The sequence below is a fragment of the Myotis myotis genome, unplaced genomic scaffold, assembly GCF_014108235.1.
Source record: "Myotis myotis isolate mMyoMyo1 unplaced genomic scaffold, mMyoMyo1.p scaffold_m19_p_1, whole genome shotgun sequence".
Taxonomy (NCBI): domain Eukaryota; kingdom Metazoa; phylum Chordata; class Mammalia; order Chiroptera; family Vespertilionidae; genus Myotis; species Myotis myotis.
In genome coordinates this window covers 95,909,994-95,920,447 of record NW_023416313.1, presented here as the reverse complement: position 1 = coordinate 95,920,447, position 10,454 = coordinate 95,909,994, and the positions used below count along the sequence as shown (strand labels likewise).

The 10,454-nt window shown below is 41.2% G+C and overlaps 1 non-coding gene across 1 annotated transcript; it reads left to right on the top strand.

The window, feature by feature from the left end:
- The first annotated feature begins 576 nt into the window (after nt 1–576).
- Nucleotides 577–683, top strand: LOC118661285. Its single transcript, XR_004969256.1, has one exon. It is a non-coding gene; the product is annotated as a U6 spliceosomal RNA (small nuclear RNA).
- Nucleotides 684–10,454: the final 9,771 nt, after the last annotated feature.

Sequence of the window (10,454 nt, the reverse complement as noted above, 5' to 3'; positions counted from 1 at the left end):
TTTTATACTCACTACCAGGATTAGAACATAGCTGCAAATTCTCTTAGAAGTCTGGGCTACCACCACACCTCTGGCAATAAGCAATGCAATAAATATATGGGCAAGGGCAAAGGCTCACACAGCAAGATAAGGAAAAACTGACTAAATAATAGAATATAAACACCTCCTTGTGTGGCATGGCCAGTACATCCCCAGCTGCACCACTAGACTGTGGGACAAATCCCTATATGCCCTTTGGGGTACCCCAGTGCTAAGAATATTACCAGGCCTGGCACCCAAACTCTGGAGCTCATCTCTTCCCCAGTTCCCCACTTGACCCCTGTTTGAGGATCTAACATTCTATATCCTGGTTCTCACACAAGCCTGACATGAGACAGAAAGGATAGGTTTAAGCACCCTCACACAACCTGTAGCTTGTTCAGTCCCCCTAACTTAAAAAAAAATAAAGCAGAAAAGAATGTTCTTATTAAAATATTTTTCTGCATATATAACTTGATTTCTCTTGGAATACCTAGGAATAGAATTGATAGGTAATCGGGTAGATGTTTATTTAACTTCATAAAAAACTAGCAAACTGTACTTGCTTCGGCAGCACATGTACTAAAATTGGAACGATACAGAGAAGGTTAGCATGGCCCCTGTGCAAGGATGGCACACTAATTCGTGAAGTGTTCCATATTAGAAAGAAAGAAAGAAAGAAAGAAAGAAAGAAAGAAAGAAAGAAAGAAAGAAAGAAAGAAAGAAAGAAAGAAAGAAAGAAAGAAAGAAGGAAGGAAGGAAGGAAGGAAGGAAGGAAGGAAGGAAGGAAGGAAGGAAGAAGAAAGAAAGAAGAAGAAAGGAAGGAAGGAAGGAAGGAAGGAAGGAAGGAAGGAAGGAAGGAAGGAAGAAGAAAGAAAGAAAGAAAGAAAGAAAGAAAGAAAGAAAGAAAGAAAGAAAGAAAGAAAGAAAGAAGGAAGGAAAGAAAGAAAAGAAGGAAGAAAGGAAGAAAAGAAAGTAACTAGCAAGCTGTTTCCAAAGTGGTGGTACCAACCCCCAACAGCTTATGAGAATTCCATTTGATAAGCATGCACTTCTGCCTTTTAATCAGAAGTGGAAACCAATACTTCTCAATGACTGATTAAAATTCAGTGGAGTGAAGATAATGCCCAACTTACTCCTTCAGCCTCATAAAATGACAAAGTGTGCTCCAGTAACAATAGTCATTTCCCCAAAGGGAAAAAAAATGATGTATGTACTCTTTCATGAAAAATAAAAAGGAATAAATGCCGCCTTACATGCCAGGAATTGAAAAATAGTTTTGTCGCTGACGCTGACACTGGAAATTCCATATCATCGGTTTAACATAGAGAGACCTCAATTGCTATGTATTAAAATGGCATTATTATTAATGGAGTTGGTTACAGGCAGTAACTGTCTGTAATCAAACTTTCATAAAGATTTTTGGTCAGTGAACTGAAAGTAACTACAGACCTATAATGAATGGGACAGGTTCAAAAGCTTTATGATCCATCTTGTTCAGAGTTCTTCTTTTCTTAGCTTGCATTAGCATCATGGATTTTATTTGAATTATTTATTTATTTATTAAATATATTTTTATTGATTTCAGAGAGGAAGGAAGAGGGAGAGAGAGCTAGAAACATCCATTATGAGAGAGAATCATGGATCGGCTGCCTCCTGCAAGTCTCCCACTGGGGATCAAGCCTACAACCCGGGCATGTGCCCTTGACCGGAATCGAACCTGGGACCTTTCAGTTCGCAGGCCGATGCTGTCCGCTGAGCAAAACTGGTAGGGCAGCATCATGGATTTTAATATGCATGTGGTACTGTTATCAGTATATCAGTATGCTTTACAGTAGTTCCAAGTACCTTATAGTTTAGAAATAATCTTCCAAGAGAGTGCCACCTGTAATGACTTACTACTGCTACAACAAAGTACTCCCTCCCCCAGGCTGGAGAGAGGGACAGAGAACTGGATCTCTCTAGTATCAGACACTAAATTGGGACATATAAACATTTGAAAGCATCATGAGTCTGAGTGTCCACTTCCTTGTCCTGCAGCGTCTGGGCCAGAGAAGCAGGCAATCTCCCTCAGCAAGGGACAGCAGACTTTTTTTTTAATTTATTGTCAAAAGTGAAGACTTTTCTATCATGACACCTGTGTGTCTTTTATGAGTTTTTCTGACATTTTTTGAGTGTGAATTTGCTGAAGGAAAGTTACAGTTTTATTGGGAAATAATTTTTTTTTTAATTCTAGGGATAATGAACTAGTAAAACTAATTACAGACAGAACTGTCATTCCCAAAATGTCATTTTAAATGGAAGTTCTTGGTCTATGATCAAAAAAGGAAAAAATTGCAAAAAAAAAATCTATCTCTTAGCTTTTGTGCCTATCAAACTGGAGTTCTTTACCCTAATTGCCCATCACCCACATTGCCACCCCAATGCAACCACACACCCACTTCTTCTCAGCACCCTGGCATGGCAAGTACAGCTTGGTTAATACACCAATTTCTCCTAAATGAGAAATCCTTGAATTTGGAAAGTTGGTCATTTCCCTTCATTTCCTTGACCACACTCTTCACTCCCTCTTAAGATATAACTCAGTAACAGAGAAGTAACATAAATATTGATGAATCAGTCTGGATTTTTTCCTTACCAAAGCTCAACATACATGTAAATAAAAGTTGTTTCACACAAAGGTGTCATCAGGAGGCTTTGCATCTGCCATGCAAAGATTTTGGAAATGTCCCATTGGGAACAGCTTTCAAAGGGTCTGGTGCCATGTCCTTTTCAGTGGCCGCAATGGTGGAACACAGTATCCCGTGAGTAGTCGATTTGATTTTTGAGAACCTACATAGTAGAAAAATGTCATTTGTTGCAGAAAACACCTGATAGAACACTTGTGTGTGGGAAGAAGGTCCAGCAGTGAAGTTAAACATGTTTCCTATCATGATGGAATCGACAGCAAAATTCCACTTTACCATGTACTTGGATATTTTCCATTTGATTCTATTTCATTTTCTTAAAATGCTCACTTCAACTCATGCAATGGAGTTCTCAACCCACAATAGGTCACAATCACAACTTGGAAAGTACTAGTCTAGGATGAACCTGTAAAACACAGAAAAGCTAATATACTCTGAGTAAAAAGTTAACAGAAATTTGGAGGTGAAAGAGAGGAGTGAAGAAAACCAGGGAAAAGGGAGATAGGGACTGAGGAACGTGGTGAAAGGCTGGGAGCTGGAGAAACTGGCCAGGGAGAAATTCTCAGTAACAAAATGCATGTGGACTTCTAAAATGAGAATTAATAGTGTATCTTGAACTGTCTAGCACAGCGATGTAAAGCAATTAATCAATCCTGCTGCCATAAAACATTATTAAAATTGTGCTGCATTTTACAGTCTGTATTTGCTGTATTTTGGAGAGGCAAACAAGAACAATATATGCATAAGGGCCGTAAAAAAAGACAATGTAAAATATGATAAGATCATTCAGAGACTAAACTGCTTCAATGAAATACAGCTCAGAGCCAGTAGCGATCATATAAAACAACTTCTTCCCTCTCCCACAAAAGAAAAAAGAAACAGAAAAGAAACTCAGAAAATTGTCAAGGACACTAGGTGTCTTAGGACTTGTGGATTGGAAACAAGTTTGAGTTTCAAAGGTTAGGATGATTACAGAGAGTATCTAGGTTGCATACCCACAATTTTATTCAAAGCCAAGGCAACTGATTGAGGTTAGTATCAAGCTGGGTTTTCCTGTTTGGAAGAAAATGTTTCACAGAAAGCCCATATTTGTTGAGCTCTGTTACAGTGAAAGCATTAAGTACAGAGACTTGGGTCATTCTCTTTGTTTTGCGTAGACCTTGAACATTTCAGAACATGATGCCCCATCTGCCCTTGTGAGGACAAATCCTGCAGAGACAAGACTAGAGCTCAAAGAAGCACATCAACTTTGTGTTCACTTGTTTTAACATATGTACTTTCTTTGGTGTCAGATGTTTTGACTTTGATATTTGATTTCTTGATCAGAACAAAAAAATCTGTTATATCAATATTTATTCTTGCCTTCTCTGGCCCATGTGCTAGTTTAACCCATTTAGTCATCCAACTGATCTTGACCAAAGTGGGTCAGAGGTCAGAAGACTTTGATCTACCAGCTGGTATATCTGAAACATCTCCCATTGCTAATAAATACAGGATCCAGGAGGCTGGGGTCAGCCCATGTCATCTGACATCCCATTGCCTATTGACCATCAGGTAACATTAGCTCTTTCTTCAAGTCCATCTGACAAGGGTTTCTGCCTAAATTCTTAGGGAACCTTACTCCAAACTCCAATGAACTTGACTTTGACCCTAATCCTCTCTCTAGTCACTGAATTCTCCATTTATACTTACAACACTACAGGCAGGAATCCTAATAAATTGTGTGGCTCCCTCCCAAACATGTACACTGATTGACACTCCTTCCAAGACTCTAGAACACCAGCTGCCATATCCCATGCCAGAATCAGATCTCCTTAGAGACTAGGGTCAATGAAGATCTGATCTTAACATGACTATTTTAACTATTGGAGAAATCCACATCACTTACCTCTGGAAAGTTGCTTCATGCCTCACCATATGTGCCTGCCCTTCACCCTTAAAACCCCATGATCATCAGAAACTCTCACACTTGGCTTGACTTTGCAAATACTCACTCTACTTTGTCACACATGAACTCAAAGATATTTTAAGTATACTTGAATGTATATTCTTTGCTCTAAAAGTGGTTATTTATTTTTCATATTTAATTTTATGTTGACATGAAATAACATATAAACAAACATGGCATAAAATGGCCAACACTGCAAATCAAAGATGTGCTGCCTATCTATGATGATGTGTACTCTGGTGGCAGGAGTCGCTTACATCTTTCTCTATTTATATCTTATATTAGAGGCCTGGTGCATGAAATTTCATGCACTGAGGAGGGAGGGGTCCCTCAGCCTGGCCTGTGCCCTCTCACAATCCAGAGGATCCTGCCACCGCTGCTATACTCACCAGCCCAGCAGCCCATGAGCCCAGCTTCTGGCTGAGCGGCACTCCCCCTGTGGGAGTGCACTGACCATCAGAGGGCAGTTCCTGCATTGAGCATTTGCCCCCCTGGTAGTCAGTGGGCATCATAGCGACCAGTCATTCTGCCGTTCGGTCCATTTGCATATTAGGGTTTTATTATATAGGATTTTTTTTAAAACTTCAAGTATATTGAAATTAACTTTGATCTAAGAAATTTAGTATCCTCTAATACTCCTAGAGATTATTGGTAATGCCTGGTAATAATGCTGTACAATAGAAGAGGACAATTGTTTCTCAACCATGTTACCAACTCACAGAGACCTAGGTCCATGTGTTGATAGAGTAAATGCTTCAGAATCACTGGACATTCACCTAGAATAATAACTTCCCAAGTTCTCTTTCTTTTTCTCAATAAAAAGGCAAGAATTTTCACTGTGGCATAAATCCACCTACAAAAAGTTATATTCAAAACACACAATGTTTAACATGAAATTTCCAGACAAATTAGTGGTGATGATTCATGTAGGTAGTTTTATATAATAACCATTCACCATTAGCATTCTGTATGATTATTTTTAAATTCAAAAGCTTTTCCCAACTTTAAAATTATGAGGTAGGGGGAAGACCCATTTATTCTCATTTTTCTTTCTATTTTTTTCTACATTTCTCATTTATTTATCCATTCAACTAATATTTAGGGCTTGTTACTTGTCAGGTGTGTGCTAAGAGCAGAGTACGTGCTGATAAAAGAAAATGGACATGATGCTTTCCTAGCAGAGGAAAGAGACAGAAAGAGGTAAGTAAATAATGACCACTCGTGTGTGCTGGCAGGGAGTGGTGGTGGGAGTCTAGGGCTCCAGGCAGGAGGAGCAGTGTGTGGGAAGGCCCTAAGACACAGAGGTCCTCAGCTATTTGAAGACCCCAGAAGGAGAGCAGTTTTTCTAGCGTGTGTTGAGTTGGAGATGGGAGGGTGTGGGAGAAGATAAGCTTATAATGCAGGATCTTAACAGATTCATGCTTTTAAAGATTCCCCTGGTTTCCAGGTGAGATGAGGCTAGAAGGATGCAGAGTGAAACTATAGGAGCCATAGGCTGGACTAACACAGTCGCCCTGGTGAGAGCTGCCCTGGTGAGAGCTGATGGTGGCTGAGCCTGGGGGTAGTAGTTAGAGAGAAGGCAGTGGATTTCAGACACATTTTTGGAGGTAGAAAACACAAGACATACTGATAAATTGGAGGTCAGGATGGAGGGAATGGAGAAACAACAATGTCTGCTTATCTATCTCCTCACCTCCTTCCTATATATATATTTCACATCTCTTAATAAAGTTTTCTATAGTAAGCATTTCATGGTGCTACCTTCCTGCCTTAGGTTAAAGAGGAATTTAACATTAGTAAACCCCACATAAATAAGCATTCAGATTTTCCATGATGCTATAAATAAGTAGTAGAAATATCTGATATACAATTCTCAAATGACACTCTTAATTGTATAATAAAGAAAAGCAGGAGATAATAGCATGTCATACATTTCTCATTAGACAAGAACCCATTGTCTTTCATTATAAATCTACTAGAGAGACCACAAGTAAAGTTACAACCTCTATTCACTGGTGATCTAATTAACAGGAAAGGAATTTAATTTGATGAACCAAGGTAATGTCAAGGAAACTTCCACATGCAAACCTCCTATTAAGTAGAAATTTAGTCACTATATCCCACGATGACAATTGTTTAACATATGAAGCCCAGGAAATAGGGGGAGAGGGGCACATGTCGCTGAGTGCTGCAGCCACATTACAGAAAGGGAAATCCCTGCACAGCCCCTCTCCCACACCAAATTCTGTCCCCAAGCCACAGGGCACAGCACGAAGTTATAAGTCCCAACTATGAATACATAGATTTGTTTATTAGTAGACATAGAGTGGAATTTCTAAAAAGTATTCTCAAAACCACCTTTAGAAATGGGCTTTTCCCCTTGTTGACTCTAGCAAGTTGAAAAATTAAGTCTGTACATGCCTCCTGAGTCCTTGCCTGCACAGTCAACCCCAGAAGGGCTTGCTCTACTTCAAGTCTGCTCCTAGAAGTGACTTAAAATAAATAATTGTGCCTGGGAGATATGTTCCTCTCAAGAAGTAGAACACATAGCTCCATAACACCCTGTATTCTAAACTGAAATTATGGCCCAAACAGGTGCTGATCCAAGCACAAAATCCTTCTCATACTTTGCAGCTCTGAAATAAAAGTGCCTGTCCTACCATAACTTGGTTCATAAATGCTAGTAAGAAGTCAAACTCTTATCTTTTTATCTTTTGTGTGTGGTTCTTCTCTTATTTTTAGCTCCATTGCTGGGTGGCTACCTTTAGACACTCTCTTAGTCCCACAACAAATATATCTGAAAGATCTATCTTCTGTTCAGGAGCCATATTTGTCTGGGGGGAAAATGTCAGAAATTCGGGATGTCTGAAAAGCACATCTTAGTCCACGTCTACAGAAACAAAAAGAGAAAATAGTGCTTTCATCCCAGCAATGGCAGGAGCTGCATCTTGGTCTTACCTCCAGTTTAAACTTGCTCCACATCCAGGCCCACAGCAGGAAGGAGACGATTAGGGGTTGAATCATGGCCCCCAAAAATGGCATGTTGAAGTCCTAACCTTCAGTCCCTCAGAGGTGACCTTTCTGGAAATAGAGTCATTACAGATGTAATTAGTCAAGATAAGGTCATAATGAAGTAGGATGGGCCCCTAACCCAAAGTAACTGGTGTACTTACAAAAGACATGCACTCAAGGTGGATGCGATGAGAAGGCAAGTCTAGCCAAGAAACTACCAGAAGCCTTAAGGGAGACCTGGAACAGATCCTTCCCAGAGTCTTCAGAGGGAGCGTGGTGCCTTGTTACTGCAGCCCTAGAACCTTGCGAGTATCCCCCAGCACTCACCTTGCTTATAACTGCTCTGTTCTTTGTTAAAAGACCCCTTTCCTTCGGTGCTGTCCTTTTTTCTTACTCACCAAAGCATTACCCAGCTCAGAAGTATCTCCTTGCCTAGCCCATCCCAAGTACATGTTAGAAACTCCCAGGTGACTCGCAGGTCAGCTCAGGCAGAAATCTCCATACGTCTTCCTACAGGCCTGAGCACTCAGCCCATGGCCATGCAGGCAGGGTTCAGGTGGGAGAACCATGGACAAAGTCACAGACACAGAGGCAAACCCCAGACTAGCATATTAGAAAGCGGGGTGGGGGGGAAACCAAGATGGTGGCACAGGTAAGTGCCTTTACTTGCTGCCTCTCACAACCACATCAATACCACAACTAAATAGCAGAACAACTACCACCCAGAACCGTGGGAAGGCTGGCTGAGTGGAAGTTTCACAACTAGAGAGGTGAAGAAGGTGCACTGAGACTGGTAGGAAGTTCGGCGGCGCGGAAAGTGGTGACACCTGGATGTGCTGCTCTTTTAACTTGGAGGGAGATACAAACTCCTGCTTGTTCTGAACTCTAGTTCTGGGCGAGAATCTGGGGAACCCAGGCACATACGGGGAGAAACTGGACTGTCTGGCATTGGAACAGGAACACGAAGGTGGCTTTCTCTCAGAGGGGCTTGCAGCCATCATTGTTCCTGCACAGGGGTGCAGGACACGGAGAACCAAGGACTTCTCCAGTTCAGGGCTGACTGGCAGCCATTGCTGTTTGCTCTGCCTTGATGATTCGCAGGGACCCCGCCCCACCTAATTTACAACCCCACCCAAACTGTGTGAATCGGCTTTTGCATATGAATGGTCTGTCCTTGCGCCTAAAACCTGTCAAACTGCAGCTGAGTCAGAGAGCCCCAGACCTTCCAAAAGAAGGCCCAAGACCCTGCCAGCCTTGCTTCACAGCTGGGCCTCATCTGGGCACTTCCAAACCTCATATAAAGAGGAGGAATCTGAAGATGTCTCTGTAGCTCCTGCTGAGTGGCCCCAGACAGTGGCTGACTCTGCACCTCCTTGAAGATCCAAGAGCCCGTGTACCCAGTGGTCAGTGTGAGACCATACCAGATTACAACTCTTCACATCCTTAAGAGACACACTCAAGGGGGAGACTCAGTGAGCACCAAAGCCCCACTGAAGCAAGTCCTGCCCATAAGGGTGTCTCCTGTGCAACAGATCTTCCAGTGTAGACACAGCTGGTCATCACAGACAATTGGCCTGGAGATCAATTCCTTCCAGTGATACCAACAGAAATCAAGGGTTAACTACAACAAGACTGTGCACACAGCCCACAAAGGGGTGCAACAAGAGCATCCACCTCAGGTGACTGGGGAGGCTGAGCCACTGGGCCCTATAGGGCACCAACCACACAAGGCCACTCAATCAGCTCATGGAGGCTTAGCAGCTACCTAGTACATAGAAACAAACACAGGGAAGCCGCCAAAATGCAGAGACAAAGAAACATGTCACAAATGAAAGAAATGGATGAAAGCAAAATACTGGATATAGTGTTCAAAACCACGGTTATAAAGTTACTCAAGTATCTTCTAGAAACCTCTGAGAAATTTAGTGAGACTCTCAAGGATATGAAAAAGGACAAATCAGAACTTAAGCATATACTGACTGAAATAAAGAATAATATGCAGAGATCCAACAGCAGACTACAGGATTCCAAGAATCAAGTCAAAGATTTGAAATACAAAGAAGCGAAAAACACTCGACTAGAAAATGGAATCTTACAAGAAGTTGCTCAAAATCAAATAAATTATAAAAAACAAAATACTGGAAGACACTAAACTCTTGAGTTCCATGTGTTCCCTTCCTCCCATCAAAACACTAAGCTTGTAATTCCCCCCCCCCACACACACACCCAACAGATCTAAAAGCTTCACAACAGCAGTGAATAGCCCTCCTTCCTCAGTGAATCCAAACATATGAAGATAGTGTAAGGAGCCTCTGGGACAACTTCAAGTGTACCAACTTCTGAATCATGGGGGTGCCAGAAGAAGGGAGAGAGCAAGATATTGAAAACCTATTTGAAGAAATAATGACAGAAAAATTCCCCTACAGACAAAGAGAGAATCTTAAAAGCAGCAAGAGAAAAACAGTTAGTTACCTACAAGGGAGTACCCATACGACTGTCAGCTGATTTCTCAACAGAAACTATGCAGGCCAGAAGGGAGTGGCAAGAAATATTCAAAGTGATGAATAGCAAGTACCTACAACCAAGATTACTTTACCCAGCAAAGCTATCCTTCAGAATTGAAGGTTAGACAAAGACCTTCAAGGATAAGAAAAAGCTAAAGGAGTTCATCACCACCAAACCAGAATTATATGAAATTCTGAAGGGTATTCTTTAAGAAGAGGAAGAAGAAGAAAAAGGTAAAGATAAAAATTATGAACAACAAAGTGACAACAAATACATATCTATCA